The following is a 21,817-nucleotide window of genomic DNA, read 5'->3' as shown; positions in this document are numbered from 1 at the left end:
AGATAATACAGAAACATACAATTAAATGAATAACTCTCCTTTTATCGACAGAGATAATTCTTTAACAAATCTTTCCCATTTAGCACTTATTCTTTGTTGAAAGATTTCCAGTAACAGTTCAACGGAGGACACTGTTCTATCAGTCAAAAAAAGAGGCAATTTGTATTTATTTCTAGAAGATTTTAGATAGTCTTGTTATTGAATTACTGTTTAATTATTTTGATAGATTAAGAGTTTAATAGTAGACTAGCAGTTTAGGAGGGATGGGTATATAAGCCTGGAGGTAAAATATAGCAATACATCTTCTGATTTTATGACTGGGTGACTTTGTCATCTGTTTAGAAACTTGCCACTAATTTTTTAATGCATTTTTCTGATGTACTTTTAAAAATATTACAGATTCTGATTTTAAAGTGAAAAGAGTTGTTTATCTCTACGAGACTTCAAAAAGCCCTATATATTGATTTTTCCCTCATCTTGCTTCACAGAGGACTGTACTGTGGGCTTGACGAAGGTGTCGTTACCTGCATTTGGTCCAGGGCCACCTGGTGAGTTCCCTGCGGCCCACGGAGTAGAGTTGCTAAGGTAGTAGGGTTCTAGAGCTTTCTGTCTGTACATGAATCCCTTTATTTGTGCCTGCTGTCCCACATCTCACTCTGAAATGCCTCTCAAAACTGATTCGCAGGGTGGCCCACGGTGGCTCAGCAGGCAAGAATGCTTACCTGCCATGCCAGAGAACCCAGGTTTGATTCCTGGTGCCTGCCCATGTAAAAAAAAAAAAAAAAAAAAAACTGATTCGCAGACATTTTCCTTCGTGCAGGGAAGCATTGAGCATAACCCACCAGCATTTTCTAGCTTAGGGTTTATTCATTCCTCTACTGCCCTCATGCATTTCAGCTGTGGCTGGGGTTCCTGCTTGCTCTCTCCAGTTGTGTTGCCTGCCTTTAGAAAGCACCAAATGTTAAGCCTCTGATCTCTGCACTTTTTTTGTAGGAGAAATGTACGTGCCTTGTTTTCAGTCCTCTGTGGAGTTTGTTTAAGAAGATTCTTACTGATGTGAAGAATCAAAATTATGCTCATTATCAGCTAGAGTGTGGGGACTCCCCAGAGGGATGAAGTAAACAAATTTTTCAATGCTCCCTTAAAGTTGCATTTGACAAATCTTTAAATGTATGCTAAAATGGGTCCCAGAAATGTCTTTATTTGGCTGACTCTTTTTATTTATAAACCAAAACTTGTCAAAGCTTTATTCTAGAGCCAAACTCCTAGTGAATCTGAGACATTGTTCTTTTCTGACCCCTTAATCAGATAGTTGTTTTTTTACTGCTGTTGTAAGTAAAAACTTTGGACTGAGTATTATTTCTGACTTCAAGGGTCAAGGAGTTATTTTAAGTGATCACATGGGAAAGACAACTTTCCTGTCCCTCCAGATGTATGAACTTTCAGTCCCTGGCATTTAAAATCAGTGCGTTTATTTCAGCATGTTGCATGTCAGGTCAGACCCTTCATTATCTTACAGCAGTGCTTGTGGCTGATTTTCATCTGATCTTTTGGTGAGAGAAGGCTAGAAATGTACAGCCTGACACTTCTCTGAGTGCTCGGTATTTAATGATGACATGAATATCAAGAAAGTAGATTTATTATCGAATGTTCCTACCTATTTTTAGTCAAGAGTACTGTTTTCCTCCTCTCCAAGATGACTCATTAACCAGGTCTTTGTCCGCAAAGCAGAGTTGGGGGCTGAATAATTTCTAAAGACTGAAATCCATATAGACCCACCATCTGCTTTTTTACTCTTTCTGCATTATATTTTTTCAGGACTATCTACCTTCCCTGTATAATAGTCTTGTTATCCTTAAGTAGGTCATTTGTTTTCATCAGCTGTATTATAAATGGTTCCTATGAAAAATTTTGTGCTTAGTGAAACTCTGACTCAAGAGTCCAAACAGAAAAAGAGCTTAGCATTTTTATTTTTTAATATATTAAGTCCAAAGAGAAAATGGTATGAACGATGTGCACTTGATTTAACAAAGACCTTAGATGGCCTGGGGTTCAGGGACAGCCAACATAATATTTGGGCACCTTTCCCATCTCCATAATGATACAACCTGATGGGATTTGGAGCCCCAAATTTCACTTGGCTATTCTCTTTGCCATGGTTTCACCCTCCTCCCAGAGAACTTACTTCTATATTTCCCTCCAGTCCTTAAAAGTAAAACCATTTGACTTATAAGCACCATGCATTTGTTGGATATCTTGAGTTATGAGAGTTTTTTTGTAATATATACTGGACCGAGATCTGACTCTTTTATAATGTCTTCCTATATTCTAATTTGGAAACGTCTAGGACCTGGAATCTGAACTTTTCTGTTTTTTTTTTCTTTTCTTGAATGTCCTGCTTTTTACCTCATGATCCCAGAAGTAAGCAGCTCTGACAATCCATTAGCTCTAAATGTTCTTTTAGGCCTATGATGTCCCACAACAGGCAATCAGAAGATACATTCATTCTTATCATAATAGCATAAAGTGTATTTTAGATCTTGCTTACTTATGTCACATCCAACTTAGCTTTTTATCCGTCTTAGATAATAAACTTCTAAAATTGAAAATCTTTATACGGAAAACAAAATGACTATTTTGGGATGAATCATCCTTAACCTTGCATCTCCAGTTCCAGAATGACTCTTGGTAAAGAGAATTTACTAGTTCTGTGAAGCCAGAGGTTGTCATCAGTTTTCATTAAAAGAAAGAAAGCAGCCCTTGATAATGTCTCCCATGTAATATTTTAGTTTAGAAGATATACTTTTAAAAATTGTTTTATGTTGGGGGTGCTTTTTCTTTTGTGAATGATTTTAAATTGTTTTTATTTAATATTGATTATATGCAAAATTCATAATATTAGTGTCTGATATGAGGCTCACCAAACATTAATATTGACTTCTCTTTCTTTCTACCTCTACTTTGGTGTCGTAACACCCCAACCTGGCTTCTCTGACCTCTGGAAACCTACACATATTGTACAGATATTAGGATCTCTTTTCTAGATATCAGGCCTGTGTTCCAGATTTGCTTTGCCACAGTGTTCTTTAGAAACAAAAATACTTCTTGGTTGTTAAACTATGGATTCTGCATTTGTTCTAAACTCTGAAGTATTATAGGAGGTCTTATCCACGGTACAACGATAAAAAATAAAATCTGTGGTTTCACATTTTCTTAGAGCACATTCCTTCATGCCAAGAGCCTTAGATTGAAGTCTCAAGAAGCAGGCCCTGCAATGAGGCTTCCTATGCGAGTGGTTTATTTAGTCAGTGCTCCCAGGAGGACTAATGAGTGAGAGAAGGGAAGGAAAAGGAAGAAGCTAAGTCAGGGGTCTGTTTCAAGCAAAGACTCTGCCTCAGCTAAAACCCTGGGTAACCTCTGGAGCATAATTATTTTCCAGAGTCTGCTCCACTGCCTGGGAGCTGGGCTTTTACAACCCTCTCCCCACCCCTCCCCCTCCCCCCACTCCGTGACCCCCCTTGGTAATGGGCTGGGGGAGAGACGTTAGTTTCCAAGCACTTTTCTCTGCATCTGCAGGTGAAGCAGCTCCAGTGTTCTCTGAAGAAATTTATGGGTGTCAGAAGCAAAGTACCAGAAGCTGGGAGATGGGCACTCAAGGCAGTTAAGAGGGATCCCCATGGGTTCTGGTTGGGAAATTGAGTGCTTTAGTAAGCAACATGTCATTTCACTGGCTTCCTCACCCCTGCAGGCACATTTTTTTTTAATCACTTAGGACATTTCTTGGTGTAAGTTAAGCACTTTCAGAAGCTGTATAAATTCATTTTCTCCCCTTGAGAATATAGAAAGCCACTGCATCAAAAATTTAAGTCCTAAAGTGATTACAGTGTTGAGACTCCTAGGTAGTTTTCAGTGAGTAGAATTTCTACGTATATTAGAGTTAGAAAAACAAAATCTGAAATTTCAAAGCTTTCCTTAGACAAAAGTCATCATGGATAATGGTTTCTATGATTTCTTGCCTGAAAAAGAGGCAAGGATATTGTGTATTGTGAAAATTTGGCAGTTATTCTTGCTAGAAACATTCAAATTAAGGTTATTGTTTTTCATCCTCATTTCCATGGATTGTTATTTTATTTCCTAATACTTCACTTTTTGACTTTAAGACATGTTCTTTTCGCAAACTTTTTAGGGAATTATACGATGCTTTCTCAGGCACCTTCAATTCAGGATAGCATTGAAAGTCCTTGATTGTCCATCTTATCATATGGATCATCCCTGCTCATTAGAAATATTGTGGGAACCCCATATGCAGGTTTAGATCTTCTCACAGCCTCATTAAAAAAGCAAAAAGAAACAGGTGGAAGAGGAACTTAATTTTACTTATATTTTCACCCTATATATCCAAATTATTTTCATTTCAACATTTATATATCTCATTGTTAATGAGATATTTTTGATTTTTAGAATCTGGTGCCTCTTTTATATTTATAGCACATCTCAATTCAGCCTAGCGATATTTTCAGTGCTCAAAAGCCCCATTTGGCTAGTGACAGTGTAGTAGACAGGGCAACTTGAGACTACTGTAGGAAACGAAGCTTATGCCCTTTGAGATAACACTCTTTCTCAGGGCTCCTGAATCTCCCAGCTAGTTCACCCTCTTGGATAGAGAAATGAGGCAGCACAATGAACCAGAGTGAGCCCTCGCTGTTTTCATTTTTGGACTTAGTGTCCTGTAGGCAAGAATTATGATTAAGATGATTGGGTTTGGCAGCTAGGATATTGCTGATCTACGTTCATGAGTGAAGAATTCTAGGGTCAAGTTTTGGGAGAAAGTAGGTCCTGAATGAAGGGTAGAATGTAGAAAGATTTTAAAGAGGGAAGGAGGGCATTTTAGGCAATGGAAAAAGTGTCTATGTGTGTGGGGTTAATATTCTAGAAAAATTTGGTCACTTCCATGTAAAGCGATGAAGTGGTGTGTTAAATACATGATGGGAAAGGTAATTATTGGCCAAACTGATGCTCAGAGACTCGGACTTTGCAGCGCCTAACACGCTGTATCATTGTGATCCGGATAATATGAGTCTCTTCCAATTACCAGGTGCTGCCTGAGAAACACCCCAGATGTGGTAATAACTTGAAACCACAGCAGTCACTTTTTTGTCTCTCACTTTTGCTGTGGGTCGGGAGTTTGGCAAGGGTTCACTGTGCAGTTCTGGATTTTGCGGCCTCTTATGGCAGTTACTTAAAATCGTGGCTGAAGGTGGAAGAGCAAGAGGCTGGAGCAGCGGGGGTTGGCTCGGCCGCTCTCTCTCTTCACATAGTCCGTGTGGTTCTCTTGGTGGGAAATGTGGGCTTCCTCACCGCCTGGCAGCTCCTGGGCACTTTGATTGCTTACATGGTGGTGCAGGGCTCCAGCCTGATGTTCCAGCTGGCAGTGTAGAGGCAGCCACACTTGGCGACTTGGCCTTGGGAGTCAGGTTGTATGAATTCTATCCCATTTTTCTGGTTACGGGTGAGTCACAGACCTGCCAGTTTGCAAGGGGAGGGAACTTAAAAGTCTACTACCTCTCAGTGGGAGGAGCCTTAAAAGTCCTGTGTTGTGGCCATTTTAATAAAATATAATCTGCCCCAGCATCTCCCTCCACTGGCACAGGCATCCCATACCTTGCCACCTTTGGCCGTGCCATGATCACTGTGAGTTCCTGGCCCACTTCTGCTGTGGCTCTATCTTTTTCCCTTACCTGATAAGCTGGGCTGGACAATCTAGAAGAAAATCTAAGGTCTTCTGCTTAGGCCTGAATGGGCAGCCCTGGCCTTCATTCATTTTTCGTCATCTTCATTTAGTCTTATGATCAGGGACATTTCCTGAGTGGCAGGTGCACACAGGCCACAGATGCTCTCCTCCCCTTCTTCTTTTGTCGATGACTTGAGAGATGAGAGGGAAAGGAACAAGGATAAAGGGGAGGAAGACTTCCCTAACCCTTTACTGCTCTGCTTGAGGGAACCCCTTTGCCACCTCAGGGTTCTCTCTTCAGATGAGAATCAGAAGAGAGAATTCTCTCACCTGGCCAGCTGCATGGTTTTTGCTCTCTGCTGCCCCCTTTCTTGTTCTCTCTCACCAGCTGGGCTTCTCTCTCCATGGGGACTGGAAGGGGGAAGGAATGGTGCAGAGCGAGCACCATCACTTTTGAAAGTTAACTTTCCTAGGAGTTGCTAAAGTCGACTTTCTTCTAAATGATATTCCATTGCTAGAATCTCACCTTGACCTCAACTTGAACCCTAAAACAAGGTACATGATGAGCTTTCACTTACTTTGCTTATGCTCCTTCCTCTTGCAAAGTCACAACCTTCAACTAGAAAAAATTAATTGCCAGCAGTGAAAGAGTTTAGGCATGAACTATACCAACTTCTGCAACTGATTTACTTGGAAAAAGAAAATAAGGTGTGCCTACGAGATGGGGTGAGGAATGGATGAAGGGAAAATTCTTTCATCTTTTCTTTATGTATAAAATAAAACCCTGGAGAAGAAAAGCCTGAATCATAAAATTATAGTGTGAGATTTGGAAAAAAAAAAAGTCACTTTTCTTCTGTAGCAAATGCTTAATACTTATCCTGCTTTTCAGTTCAACTTTTGAAATTTGTATTAAGGTGTTACTTGTTCCACCTTCATTTTCCTCTTGAGGTTTGAAGAAACTGGGAACATTCTAACAGTCATTATGGGAAAGTAGTCTAAAATTTTAGCCATGGCTCTACTATTTCCTGGTTTCTTCTGACTTGGATTTTTCCATGTTGCTTGCAGGTATGCTACTGTTTAAGTCATTATGGTATTAGAAACGCTTTTCCCAAGGGTTCCCGCAGTGGCAGCGGTCAACGCTTCACATTCCAAAGACAGGATTTCTTGTCCCCTCCCCTGCTTCCGCTCCCCAACCCCACCGTTTTGAGTTAGGCATCCCGAATCTTTTCCACATGTGAAATGTGATTTTTTTTTTCCTAACGCTCACAGTGGAAATGTTTGCTGTGTCTGGTCTGATTCTGTAGAAAGGAAAACGAAACAAAGTCAACTTAGCTTTCTGGTATTTTCCCCCCCTTATGGGGAACATATCGATAAAGTGTTTAAAACCAGATGACATTGTTACATGTGAGAAGTCCGTAACCACTTTTCTGGAATGTAAAGAGAAGCGGTCCTCTTGCCTCTGGCATGCTTGGGTGGGAAAGGGCAGCTTGCTGAGGACGGAGGACTAAAATAAATCTTCTCAGGAGAGAAGCCAGCCGCTGACCTGGGGCTGCCACCCCCTCACGGATCGGCTGCTTCATTCCTTTCCATGTTTTGTGGCCTGTTGGGGAATTAAGTGTCACAAAAAGCAGGAAGAGAGCAGTTTGAAGAAGACACTAGTGGCTCTGCCGTGAAAGTGCTGGCATGATCCACTGACCCTTCCCAAGGGCTGAAGGGCTCGGGGTTTTGCAGGGAGTGTTCTGGTAGCTGGGAGCAAGCAGTCCTCTTAGAAAGAATACACAGCAAGAAACAGATGCAATGGTGGTGTTTCTTAATTGTCCTCTAGGAAATATACAGTGGTCTAGAATGTGTATAGATGTGGACGTTGCTTTACATTTGAGATACGTTAAAGAGCCCCCACTGAGTCAATCAAGAAGTAGAAATGAAATCCACCTCCTCCAAGCAATTAAAAGTTTACTGAAAAAACTGAACGATGCTCCAGGGACTCTAATCATTTCTCACCTGGCCAGATGCTTCACAGTGTGGTAGAAAGAATGTGAACTCTAAAGACCTGGGACTGTGGTTTTCCCCTCTGTAAAATGGGTACACTACCATCCCTTTCAGTGATTTGTTGGGAGTCTTTCCAAGGAGACTGTGCATATATAGGGCATATTTTATTGTAAAAACTTAATATCTTTATTCCCATTTTCCTCTCCTTTCCCATGAATAGTGATATAAAACAAGCCTGTTTCTCTCCCCTGTAGCCTTCTGTTCCTTCTTCTGTCCAGATGTCAAGGAATGAAGGGTCTGCAAAGGACTGGCATTGAAGAGGTCCAGGTACCTTGTTGTCCTTACCTTAAAGCACTTCTCCTACCTAATGATGCTCTGTCCCCCAGGACTTTACAAAGTTACCTGTTCTAGACTGCAGGCAAATGCTACTTTTCTGCTGTGAAAACCATCTCTGTCTCTTCCCCTATGTTTGCACTATTTCTACTTCCTCCCCTCCTTCTGCATTCACCTATACCAATATCTTTCCTGGGGACCTTTTCTGCCTTCCCGGTGGCATCAGTCTTACTTGAAAACCTGAGCTATTTTGCCTTGTCTTTTCTTCCTTTTGCTCTGCTTTTAAAAAAATACTGACGAGAAACTCACATACAGTTAACCATTTTTAAATGAACAAGTGACGTTTAGTACATTCAAAATGTGTGACCATTTTCGTTACCCCAGTAGAAAGCCCCGTGCCCATCAGGTAGTTGCTCTTCCTTCCTCCTCTCCCCAGGCCCTGACAACCACCCATCTACGTTCTGTGTCTAGGGATTTACCTATTCTGGATATTTCATATAAATGGAATCATTCAACATGTCACCTTTTGTGCCTGGCTTCTTTCATTTAGCATAATGTTTTTCAAGGTTTATCCATGATGTTACGTGAATCCTTGGTACAGGCATTCCCTGTTTTATTGTGCTTCGCTTTATTGCACTTTGCAGATATTGGCGTGTTTTTCTTTTATAAATTGGCAATTTGTGACAATCCTGCAATGCTATTGGGGCCATTTTTCCAATAACAAGTGCTCACTTCATCTATCTGTGTCACATTTGAATTAAGGCATGTGAATTGTTTTATAGACATAATATTGCTGCACACTTAATAGACTACAGTGAAGTATAAGCGTAATTTTTATATGCACTAGGAAACCAAAAGAAATTGCATGACTTGCTTTATTGCAGTAGTTCCTTTATTGCAGTGGTCTAGAACCAAATATGCATTATTTCCAAGGTTTGTCTGTTCTTCATTCCTTTCTATGGCTGAATAATGTTCCATTCTATCTATATATCACAATTTGCTTATCCATTTTTGTTTGATGGACATTTGCAGTATTTCCTCCATTTCTGTTGTGCATAGTGCTGCTGTGAACATATCTGTACATTTGTTTAAGACCCTGTTTTTAGTGTACAGATGGGAGTAGAACTGCTGGGTCATATGGTAACACTGTATTTAACCCTTTGAGGACTGCTGGACTGTTTTTGCAAAGTGGCTCCTCCATTTTATATTCCCACTCGCAATGCATGAGTATTTAAATTTCTCTACTTCCTTGCTAAGACTTGTTACCCCACTCCCCCTTTTCTTTTATTATAGCCATCCTAACAGATGTGAAGTGGTACTTCATTCTGGTTTTGATTTGCATTTCCCTAGTGATTAATGATGATGAGCATCTCTTCATGTTCTTGTTCATTAATTGTATTTCTTCTTTGGGGAAATGTCTATTCAGGCCATTTGCTCATTTTTAAATTTGTTTGTTTGCATTTCTGTTGTTGATTACTATGTATTCTTTACATAGTCTGAATGCTAGACCCTTATGAGAGATAGGATTTGCAAATATTTTCTCCCAGTTTTTATGTTTTCTTTTCACTTTCTTGATCATGTCCTTTGATGCACAAATGTTTTTAACATTGATGGAGTCCATTTTATCTATTTTTTTGTTGCTTGTGCTTTTTTGTGTCATACCTGAAACTCCATTGCCAAGTCCAAGATTATGAATATTTATCCCTACGTTTTCTTCTAAAAATTTTGTTTTATCTCTTATATTTCAGTTATTGATCCATTTGAATTAATTTTTGTATATGGTGTGAGATAAGAGAACAACTTCATTGTTTTGCTTGTGGAAATCCAGTTTTTCCAGAACCATTTATTGATGAGATTGCTCTTTCCCCGTTCAGTGGTCTTAACACCCTTGCTGAAAATCAGTTGGCCTTGTATGTGTGGGTTTATTTGTGGACTCTCAGTTTTATTCCATTGGTCTAAGTGGGTATCTTTATGCCAACACTTCACTGTTCTGATTACTGTCGCTTTGTTTTGAAATCAGTATATGTGAGTCTTCCAACTTTATCCCCTGTTTCAATACTTTTTGGGCTATTTGGGGCCCCTTCTTCCTCTGCTTTTGTCATTTTGTTCTGTAGCGGTTCTTGAACTGCAGTATTACACCTTGGGATAAAGCAGCAACTCTAGTTAATGCCTGTTTGTGTGGGGCTATTGCAGCTGCACTAGATCCAAAGGCTTCTCTTGCCCCCTTAGAAACACTGATGAGAATTGTGTGAGGATTGTGTTGGTGGTTTTCACAGCAAAGCCAGTACACAGACTTTGGGTTAGAATTGTTCAGAATTCTAAGAGGCCACATTTCAAGAGCCTTTTGGAGAAGAGCAAACCTATAACCTTTCCATTTACTGCCATCTAAGATATTATTCTCTGGTTTATACGTATGTTACACTTTATGAGTTGCCTTCAATAATATCAACAAACAACACACCCTCACTTCTGTGAGACAAAGCTGTGACACAGGCATCAAGCCAGGAGGAAAGAAGATGATGAGACAGAGTGAGGGGATTGCTGGGATCTTTTGCTGGGATGAGCCACATTTGTTCCCAATGCATTTGCCCTCAGGTCCAGTCCTCTGAGAGGAGCAGGCACTGTTTGGGATTTTCATTTGGGAAAGAACTCTTAGCTGTGAACCCTCACCGACTGCTCTTTTAGCATTTTCAGATAACCCTTGGAGTCCTTATCTAATGGAAACTGAGTGATTATTCTTGGGGTGGGGTGGAGGAAACTGCTTTAATTCATAGATACTTTGAGAATGGGAAAGTATGAAAAAAAGATGCATGTATTTTTAATGGCTGACCCTCATTATAATTCTGTTAAAAGCAGGTACCTCAGTGTGTTTATTTCTGTAGATGTGTATATATTCTAAACATTTATGAGCCTAGAACACTAAGTGAAAAAAAAAATCAAATGACTGTAAGGGGGTTGGACAAATTAAACACGGCAACCAGAAATGGGTTAGGGCAGAAGGCCAGGGCCACCTAGGGGGGTGTAAGAGATTGAGCCTCCTGGAGATGAGAGAGGCTTTGTGCATATGCGTGTGTGTGTGTGTGTGTGTGCATGTCTGTCTGGCAAGAGAGACAGAGGCAAAGAGGAATCGAGATGGAGAGGGAGATGCTTGCTTCATCATGGCCCCAGGTTGGGGGGAAGAAATGTTGGAGCGAACTTAGACTGGCCTTCTGGAGACCTGCTTGGACTGGAAAGGCTGAACCCTGGGGCATGTGGAAGTGCAGCCCATCCTGGGTGGAGGGCCTGGTGGGGAGCCTGTGCCTAAGAGGAGACAATAGATGACACCAGGCCTGACGTAGAGACCAGCCCGAACTCATCTCTGCCTATAGCCAGAATATCATGATCTCCAAGGTTTGGCAGGAGTTCTTGGCCTCTTTGGAAGGGTAAAATCCTCACCTGATGCAAAGTACAACAAAAACGTAACAAAGTACAGAAAACCCTGTGCTCTTAGGGAGTACCTGACACATAGGAAGTACACAATAAATGATATCCATTATTTCTGTTAAATATAATAAAGGGGTGATTCTTAAAAGTTGGCTTTTAGTGCATTGTTTTCTAAGAGTTTCAGGGGAAGTGTTGAGTACACCCTGGAAAGATTTCCCCTGCTGTCTAATCCATAGACTTTATGAACTATCATATGTTTCTGTACAGGATTAGGAGAATCAGCCACAATGAAAATGCTACCAAATGGAGTCACAAAGAAATCCCTCTCTGCAGGTGTATGCGTTTAAATCTGTTTAGGAGGGTATCTGTCATTTTCATTTTCTAAAATGGACTCAAGAATTCTGCCAGCAAAAGAAGGGTTCTGGGATGCTGTGCAACCAGCTACGTGGCACATTCCCCTGCGTGTGTTCAGTGCCATTCACAGAGGTCACCATGCAGCGGAGAGGGCTGGTAACTAAAGTACAAGCTGCAGGAGACATGATGGACTTAAGAGTCCCTCTGGGGGTGACAGTGGAGGTCAAAGTTTTACCTCCTTATTTTGTGCCCCACGCCATTTTAAAAAAAATTTATTTAGTGCTTTTTAATTTTAAATGGCAAAATGATTTAGTTGTGCTTAAAATATTCTTTGGAGACTTAAGAAAGAAATTATCAGAGTGCTGGTCAGAGAGAAAAAGTTGGGAAATTGACTGCATTTTTTTTTCCATAGGTAGCATAGAAGGAAAAGAGAGGACAGATAAAATTGAAAGTAAGAATCAGAAAAGTGAGTCAAAACTCAAGGAACAAGGGAAAGTTGTGGGAGGAGAAACTATAGATGCAATCTGAGAATCTTAATGGGAGTAAAACTGTTTCCCCAGGTGATCAATGTATAAGTTAGCTTTTGCTTCAGAAATAAACTCTTCCAAAAGTAGAGGCTTAAAACAACAACCATTTATTTAGCTCAAAATTCACTCTGTAGTCACTCTTACACAAGCTTCAATTAGACATTGCTACCTATCATAACTTTCCAAACCCCGACCAAAACCATTTGAGCCAATCCTAAAGAACACCTAGGGCAATATATAAGATTCTACAAAGGTTCCATGTACTAGGGTAACTTTCTAGAAACCTAGAACCTCCAGATGGGTCCCTGGACCAGATAAGTCCTGAAACCTAAAGAGCCCAGCCTCTCCAGAACATCAGCTTGTTCCATCTCCCTACCCCATATTATTGACAGCCCCTTCCAACATGAAAATGTTAGAATGGCCACAGCCCAAATACCCCTAAAGAGTGGAAGAAGGATCAAAGATGATGGTGGAGTTATGTAGAGATGGTACGGTTTAACAAACGAATATGATTGCTGAATCATTAAATTGATATTTCTTTTAGTCTCCAGTATCTTAGAGCAGCTGGAAGTAACCTAAAATTGTAGAATTGTAACCCATACCAAACTCTGAAATCTGTTCTCCAACTAATTGTTGTGCTGTGCTTTGAAATAAAAAAAGAAGTAAAAAGCCGATTGTGATGATAAAAAATATTTATTCCTTCTAGCCTCCTATATTCTGGAACAGTTAGAAGGAAAAATCTGAGATGATGGTATGGTACCCCATGACAAACACTGGGATCTGTCCTGTAACTACCTGTTGAAGAGTGCTTTGAAAACTATTGTTATTGTCTTTCTTTGCTTTGTATATATGTTATATTATACAATAAAAAAAGTTTAAAAAAGTAAGCAAAGTAAAGAAATTCAGTGAGTTGGCGTTTTAAGCTGAGAAATTGTGTTGCTCTCCTTTGGGCTCTCTTATGTGTCTTTGGTGAACTGCTGGGTTGTGCTGAGGACTGGCCTTCCCAGAATGGGTTTAGCTGGGATGGTTCATTTCCACTCCATGTGTCTTTTGTCCTGCAAGACCTTAGTTTGGGTTTGTTCACAAGGTAGTAGCAAAGCACCAAGAGTGTGAAAGAGAGAATGCAGAAGCACACACCTTTGTTTCTGCTACATTCTATTGACCAAGGCAAATCACACATCAGACCAGATTCAAGAGGAAGGGAGATAAACCCTACCTCTTGTTGAGAGGAGCTTCAGTGTCGCAGCACAAAAGGTGTGGTTATGTGGACATTTGGAGAATTGAGACAGTTTTTCTAGAAAAACCTGTAAGTAATAATGGCTTTGTTAGAATAAATACATAGAACCTCTGGTGAATGTCTGTGAAGGAGATAAGAATTAGTTGACAATTGTGGCTTTATATATTTCATATTCGTAACGGACTTTACCTCTGCTTCCAAATTAACTAAAGACATCTGGAAAGGAATTATCAGTACACTTCTTTAGTCCTTTGTCCCCAAAGCGGAATGGGTAGTTTAAACAAGACATTTCTTTCAATCCTTAGTTTCCACTTTCTGTACCACTTGGTCTATTCTGATAACTGGGAAAAATCCTATTTGGGAGAGCTCTGAATGGTAGCTCGGATTCCTTCACTTACTTGGAATGCAGCCTCCTATGGATACCACACAGCAGTAAAAAAAATGAACAAACTAGATGCAAGCAACAACTTGGATGAACTTCGAAAACATTCTCCTTAGTGAAGGAAGCCATGCACAAAAGGGTATATGCTGTGTGATTCCATTTATAAGACATTCCAGAACAGGAAAAATCTAATATCGAGTGACAGAAAGTAGGTCAGTGGTTGCCTGCAGCTAGCAAGTGCATAAATGCATGTGTGTGTGTGTGTGTGTGTGGTGTGTGTGTGTGCACACACGTGTGTGTGTTGGGGGACAAGAGGGGGTGGTGTTGTTGCAAAGAAGCCTGAAGAAACTTTTTGGTTTATGGAAAAGTTTCCAGTATCTTGATTGTGGTGGCAGCAATAGGGGTGTATTTTGTATATAATTCAATTAAGTTGTCAGTTTAGAGAGAATTGCCTCATTTTCTCAGAATACACACATTACGTTAGGGCAATGTAAAAATGTTATGATCACCCAGAGGGGGCACAGGTTTGAAAAGAGTAAGTAATACTGCCTTCAAGAAGCTTTAGGTTTGGGATTATTTGTCTCTAAATTGTACATTGTTAGAAACGGTGGAACAGCAAGAATAAGCAAATAAACTACTTAGCGTCTCATTATATTATAGATCTGACTCATATGAAGAAGCCAACATCTTATTAATTTAAATCAAATTTTGAGAATTATTTAACAGAAGTGTGGGAATTTCAATTATATGATTGAACTCTGGTGGCTACAACTGGGTAAAGTTATTAGATCATGTTCAACATTTAATGCAGTGCAAAGGAGTGAATATCAGGATTATGGTTCATAGATCACATGTTCATGCCAATTAAATCTTATATTTTGATGAAATCTAGAGCACTTTAAATGTAAATACATTTTATTTTATTTTATTTTTTTGTGTACCATATGGATTCCAGAAGGGGCAATTGTAAATAAGAACAGGAGTGTCCAGTATAGTGATAGAGAGCTGCTGCTAAAACCCTGTTTGGGCCGGTCCAATCTGATTGATTACAAGATAAAACTGAGAAAAAAATGTTTGCCATGTGTTTATTTGGGGTCAATGTTGGATATAACTTACTAAGAGCAATTTTTTTTTCATTTAGCATCAAAGGGTTTATTAATTGCAGATGTCATTTATGTCTTAGAATGTTAGAGACAGTGACTTATGTTGTCAAATGCTGGTGGTGCTAAAATGGAAGCAGATTTTGTTTTACCTTTCTTAGCCAAATTGTAGTTTATTTGGAATGACTAAAATGTTTCTCATTTTAGTTTTATTTTGATAATCCAGATTTTATAATCCAGAAATGAGGTTCAGATTTCATTAATTTAATGTTCTTTTCATTAATGTTTTAATAGTAAATTATAATGGTGCTGACTTAGAAAAATTTTATATTTCCCTCTTAGTGTTTTCCAAATGGTTACTTTTTGTCCTTTATGTCTATGCTCTGTTCATTCTTTCACCAAGTATTTATTGAGTGTCTACCACGTACCAATGAACCAGGCACTTTTCTAAACACCTAGAATAGAGCAATGAAAAAGAAACATCCCTGATCTTGTAGAAGAATAGTTTCTTTCTGTAGATGGATAATAAAGAAGTAGACAAATGAAAGAGCAAGATAATTTCATGTAGCAATAAGCATTAAGAAAATAATTAAATAAAACATCAAGGAAATAAAGCAGGATGGTGTGATGGAGACTAAGTAGAAGATGGGGTAAGTGATTCATTTGGATTTATGACCAAGGAAAGTAGTGCTGCAGAAGTGATATTTGAACTGAAACCCAAATGATGAAATGGAGCCAGCCATGCAAAGAACTGAGGGCAGAACTTTCCAGACAGATAGAACAGCAAGTGCAAGGGTTCTAAGGTAGAGTGAACTTTCCCTGTTCATGTAACAGCTTCCAGTAGGGCTGGAGTTAGAATCAGCCTGGGAGTGAATAATAGGTAAAGTCAGTGGGGTGGGCAACAACCAGATGGGGAAATCCCTTTTGGACCTTTGTAAAGAGTTTGTTATTGTTGATGATTCTTGTTTGTTTGTTTGCTTGTTTTTAAAGAATGGGAAGTCATTCATAGACATGATCTGATTTACATTTTAGAAAAGCACTCCCCACTCTTTCAGCGGAGAATATATTTGGGGTATAGGAATGGAGACAAGACTGAAGACAGAAAAGCCAGTAAGACTATTGAATTAACCCAAGAGAAAAAGAGCGTGGTGGTTTAAACGTGGGTGCTAGAAGTGGTGATGGAGAGAAATGGGCAGGTTTGGGAACTATTTTGGAAGCAATACCAGCAGCAGACTAATTGAATATGGATCATGAGGGAAAAAGAGGCATTGAAGATGATTCCTAAAGTCACAAAGTTACTCACAATGAGTGAGAAATGTACTAAGATGGGAAAGACTAGAGGGAAAACAAGTTTTGGAGGGAAAAATCAAGTGTTCTGCTTTAAACTTTAAAGTTCAATATGCTTAGTAAGTATTCCAGTGGAAGTGCCAAGTAAGCAGTTTGATATTTGAGTCTAGAGCACAGTTGGACATATGAGAGCCAAGGATGGAAATGTGAGTAATGGAAATGTAGATGATATTGAAAGCTTTGGAGCTATATGAGGTCACCTAGGAAGAAAGACTAGGCAAAGAGCCCAGGTCACTCCAACATTCAGAGGCTAAGAAAACCAAGAGAGGTCAGGATTGAGGACAAGTGTCTGGTGAGATCAGGTAGAAGTAGGGGAGTGTGGAGTCATTATCCCCAAGAGAAGAGGATATTTCAGGAAGAAGGAAGTGGTTGGATGAGTCAAATGCAGTTGAGATGGGTGATAGGGACAGAAAAGTGATCATTGAATTTCACAATATGGAGGTCACTGATGACCTTGACAAGCGGGAAGAATTCGAATTGGAGTGTTCTGAGGGAGAGGTGAGGAACTGAAGTCAGTATATCCAGACACTTTTAAGAAGTTGAAGTAAGAACAATATTATCCTTGAAAAGGGGGCACAGGTAAAGGATACCGGAGAAGAACCCTTATGCAATAGTCTTTTTGGAGAGTTGTAGAAAAACCTTACTAATGAAGGATTTTTGGACAGTGTCTAAGTGTTTGTCCGAGATTTGTGGTCATGAATTTAAAGTGAGACTGGTCTGTTTGAGCTATTCTCCAGCCTATTTCAACCCCATGACCACAGTGGCTTAGTAAATAGAGAATTAGGAGTAACCATCTTAGGATAATTAGTAAAGTGAGTATGATCGAGAGGGAAGCAGGGGAGTAAAGAATGGTTGTAAGCCATAATGGACAATGGGATTAAGGTGCATAAGTAGGAAAGAGCGGTCCAAGACTGTGATGTGATAATGACAGTGGTAGAGTCGATGGATCGTAGGTCTGAATGAGATTGTGAGTTTTTGGACTTGAAACTACAGTGGTAGAGAATATAAGAGATGATTTGGCAGGGAAGCGATGCTTGCACATGTTTTAGAAAGGAAGTACAATTGCTAGTGATGACAAGTTAAAACAGAAGTACATGGGAGTGTGTGGCCAAAGCTGAGTAGAAGAAGATATCATTGGAGGTTAACAAGTAAAGTCCTCACCTCATCTTTACTTCTGTCTGCTTCTGTTAGGCCATAATGTTAAAATGTATTGAGCTATATTATTACAGAAAAATATATAATAGCTTCGAAGACTCTTTTGATTGTAATTGATATAAACCAATTCTTTCTGTTTTTGTAGACCAGCCTTCTCCTCCCTGTAGTGGAGAAGTGGCTTCCAACAGCCAACAAACTCAGGCATCCTGAAAGACTGGCCTCTTTCCCAATCCCACTTTCACAAATCCATGGGAAGTCACTGAAAGGCTTGGCATTGATTGTGGGAGTCCACCCCAGGACCTGCTAGCCATGGCTGACAGAGTTCCCACATGTAGGGTGGTCGTTGGGCAGACAATCCCATAAATGCCCTCTACAAACACCAGCTGGTTTCATCACTAAATGGGTTAGAAAGGCTTAAGCTAGATGCACTTCTTGGACAAATCCATATTGAAGAGGAATGAATGTAATCTAGACTCCACATCGCTGTTTTGGTACCTTTCATGAGGGGTCTGGATCTTAGCTGTCTGGTTTTGTTCAGCAGGAAACTTAGTGGGTTCTGATTGCCTTTATCTGTTCCAGGCCACATATCTCTGTTGCCTAGATCCCTTGGTTTACTTGGCTGTTTGTTTATAAAATCTCTTTATTGAAGTATAACATTCATTTGGAAAAGTGTACAGATCATAAATTTATAGCACCATGAATTTTCATGAAGCAAATGCACCCAGGTAAGAAATGAGACATTCCCAGCATCTCAGGGGCTCCATTTGTGACAACTTCTAGTCACCTGCCTCTTCTTAAAGGATAATCACTACCCTGATTATGTACACCATAGCTTAATTTTGTCTCCTGATATTTTGACGTTTGCTTGGGAGAACCTGGTTACAGCAAGCAGGTCTGCAAGCATGGCTAAAGCAAAGAAAAAAATCAGTGACTTATAGGTCTGTGCTTCCTGCAAGACCTGGAATTCTGACTGCTATTCCCTTCTTCTCCCAGAGCAGGGAAGAATAACCTGCCAACATAAAGGACTACGTTACCCGGAGACAATGCTGGCCATTATGTAATGATAGAAATTGATAGGATACAGGGTACCTTTTCTAGTATCCAGGCCTTCCTTTTGTTTTGTTGTTGTTGTTGATGATTTTTTTTTTCAAATATTAGTGTCAGGGACATTATTATCAGAGTCCTGCCAGGAACAGCCTACTTAGACCAACACTAATTGGCCAAAGCGTGTTTAATCTTTCATTTGTGTGTCTGTGATGGAGACAGCTCTTCTGATAAAGGTAACAGATGCTTACTTAAGAGGACTTTGCAATAGAGCAGGGCTGGAAAATGTCAGACACGAGGCAGGGCTTTCCTGGACTCATTTTGAATTGACGGGAGAGACACTTATTCCTGACAAGCAGGAGCATTCTACAAGAGTTTCTATGGAAACTAACAGTGTCAGAGGAGACCAACAGCTGAATGTTGTTTCCTCTGAAGGCAGCCTAGGTTATATGATTTTGGATAAAACTTGGTCTGGAAGAAACAAAAGAGTAAGATCATTTCTATCATGGGAAAGGACAACTGAAGTATGTCTTATTTATCCACTTGCAGGCAGATTGTTCTTGTGAGGTATTGCCTCACGTATGTGATATCACATATCCACAGTATCACATCTATGTGATAGTTTCTATTCTAGTAACTTCCCTAAATGATACCTTACTGTGACAGTTGCATCTACTGTGCCACAAAAATATGGATTGTGGAATAATGTGAAACTCTCCCACAGGTCTTAAGAAAGAACAAATAGGTTGTGATGAAATACCGACTTTTCTGTATTGTATACTTCATTTTTGCTCACTTTTTCCCCACTGTGTTTTATTTATTGGGATATAATGTATTATGGGAGAAATGCACAAATTGTAGTTCAAGAGTTTGCATATGTACAAGCATCTGTGTAACCACCTTCCAGATCAAGATGTTTATGGGTGTGTGCACACACATGCAGCTTAGCCTCTATAAGCTCCTTATGGCTAAGAATCATTTTTTTTTCCATATTTCTAAGCTGGTTGCCATATACAATTGCTCATGTCGCACAGTAAACAATCTGCCAAACCATATGTAGCAGCCTGGTTTATAAACCCTCAGAGGTGCTTAGTAAATTCTCACTGAACTGAATTTAGCAGTGTTTTACTTAAACAGAAAGGGTTTCCCACCCCTCTTGTAATTTAGAGTTAATAGGGAGCTCCCCTAATTCAGATCAGCTGCTTTTGCTAGCGGTGCATTCATTTACTCATCAAATGCTTATTGAGCCCTTACTATTTATAAAGCATTCTGCTAGATATTGTCATCCACAAATATAAATCAGACCCAGAATATGCCTTCCTACAGCTTCTAGCCTACAGTAAAAGCTAAGCAATGCAAATAAGCAATTATAAGTTAGGAAAGAAAGTTCTAAAGTCTGCAAAGAAGGCAGAGCAATGAGACAGCCAGGCATCTATTTGTTCCAGATCTTGAAGAAGAGAAAAGGATGATATGGATGTGGGAAAAAGAAGATAGCTCATTTGGATGTGGCATAAGATAGCTAAAGGGAGATTATGGGAGAAAAGGTAGATGGGGAAGAACTGATTAATTCAAGAAGGACCCTGAGTGTAGTTCTAAGGCATTTGTACCTTTTCCTGCAGGAGCTTGCCACTCCAGGCGTTCTCCGGGAACCAGCAGCTTTACCTGGGAGCTTGTTAGAAATGCCCAATCTCAGGCCCCATCCTAGCCTACAGCCTCAGAATCTCTGGGTTGGGGCTCAGCAGTATGTGTTTTCCTAAACCCTTGAGGTGGTTCTTATACATGTGCAAGTTTCAGAAGCACCACACTAGACCTTAACTTCTGAAGACACAAACCAGCAGCATTGCCAAAGTTAGTGCAGCACAGGAGGAATTCTAAGGTGTTAATACTTAAGTTTGGCACAGGAGCAAAATACTGAATTAAATGAAGTGAGACACTTTTCTTTACCACAAGATTCCCAGAACCCAAAACACGCTAATATAGATAGTGAATCCCCCATCAGGAATTACAGTTTCCCCTACTTCTTTTTCCATGGAATCCTTTTTTTTCCCTAGTCTTTTTTTTTTTTAAAGAGTGAATTGAGGAGTTAGTCTTGCTGGGGACAGTCTTGGGGGAAAACTACTCCGGGCATTGGTGAACGAGAAAAAGGTTTTCAGCAGGAACTGAACAGAGTAGTGTGGTAGGAGCTGTGCTTTTTGAATAATGCCGGGGCGGCATGTGGGTTGGAAGTGGAGGGACTGGGGATTTGGGAGGAAGAAATGATGATACCAGTAAGAGGTTAATGGAGTAGCCCTGATGAGAGAGCCAGAGCTGCTGACTCGGAGTGGTGGTGCTGGCAAGTGGGAGTCTTCGTGGATGTGGCACCTGCACATGCTGTTCTAACTTCGAACTGTGCAGGTGTTTTGCTGATGCTTCAATACCAGCAAGCATCTCACGAAGATGCTTTTTGGAAACAGAAGTGGTCTTCTGTTAACAGCCCGATGGGCTGCTTGCTTGCCCGGTGGAGCACCCCAAAGGGACATCGCGTCGGTATGGAGGTGTAGTTTCCGTTTGGCGCAGAACAGAGGTTCTGGGAAACAACATGGCCTTTGATTGCAAATCCCATCTTGTGCTGAGTCCTTCCTGCTGAGGACACTGTCACCAGGCAACGCCACGTTTCCGTTTGGCCTCCGCTGATTTTGATACCACGGTACCTGTCTCTGTGATTTTCCAGGACATAAAAGGTGAATGGAAATTGTCAGCAGTTCCTCTTACTGAGGTTTTTAATGCAGCTTTCCATGCTATAAATGATGGCAGTCAAATACAGTCAGGTTAAATCCCTGGGCCTGTCCGATTTGTCTCAGAAAATGCTCCCCTGTGTCTCTGCATTGCCAATGGGCTGTCAGTGTTGGATAATGAATTATTCAGTAGGGAAGACAACATTTTAGTTTTATTTTTAATAAAAGTAATGTATACACATGTAAAAAGATCAAATAGAGAAGACAGACATAAGGAAATGAATAAATTCCTTCACCCTCAACCAATTTTTCAAAAAACTTTTTTATTGTATAACATATATACAAAGCATAGAAAGCAAAAAGCAGTAATTTTCAAAGCACTCTTCAATGAGTAGTTACAGAACAGATCCCAGAATTTGGAAGCAGTCATATCTGCGTTGAACTCTTCTGGTGGTTACTGCTGTAACCTAAGTTATATTCA

General features: G+C 40.1%; 1 protein-coding gene across 15 annotated transcripts in view; it reads left to right on the top strand.

Annotated features, from left to right (window-relative positions):
* PLCB4 (phospholipase C beta 4) overlaps positions 1 to 21,817 on the top strand; it is a 399,612-nt gene that overhangs the window by 160,604 nt on the left and 217,191 nt on the right. For 7 of the 15 annotated variants that reach the window (XM_077115566.1, XM_077115640.1, XM_077115513.1 and 4 more), the window contains one exon: positions 489 to 548. The exons of 5 other annotated variants lie outside the window; for them this stretch is intronic. The gene's annotated coding sequence lies outside the window, so the exon portion shown is untranslated. Of the gene's footprint in view, positions 1 to 488; positions 549 to 7,974; positions 8,048 to 21,817 lie in introns of all 15 variants that reach the window. 3 more of the 15 variants (XM_077115538.1, XM_077115584.1, XM_077115615.1) reach the window with 1 other exon arrangement.

The sequence above is a fragment of the Tamandua tetradactyla genome, chromosome 1, assembly GCF_023851605.1.
Source record: "Tamandua tetradactyla isolate mTamTet1 chromosome 1, mTamTet1.pri, whole genome shotgun sequence".
NCBI lineage: Eukaryota > Metazoa > Chordata > Mammalia > Pilosa > Myrmecophagidae > Tamandua > Tamandua tetradactyla.
This window is presented reverse-complemented; position numbering and strand designations above follow the sequence as displayed.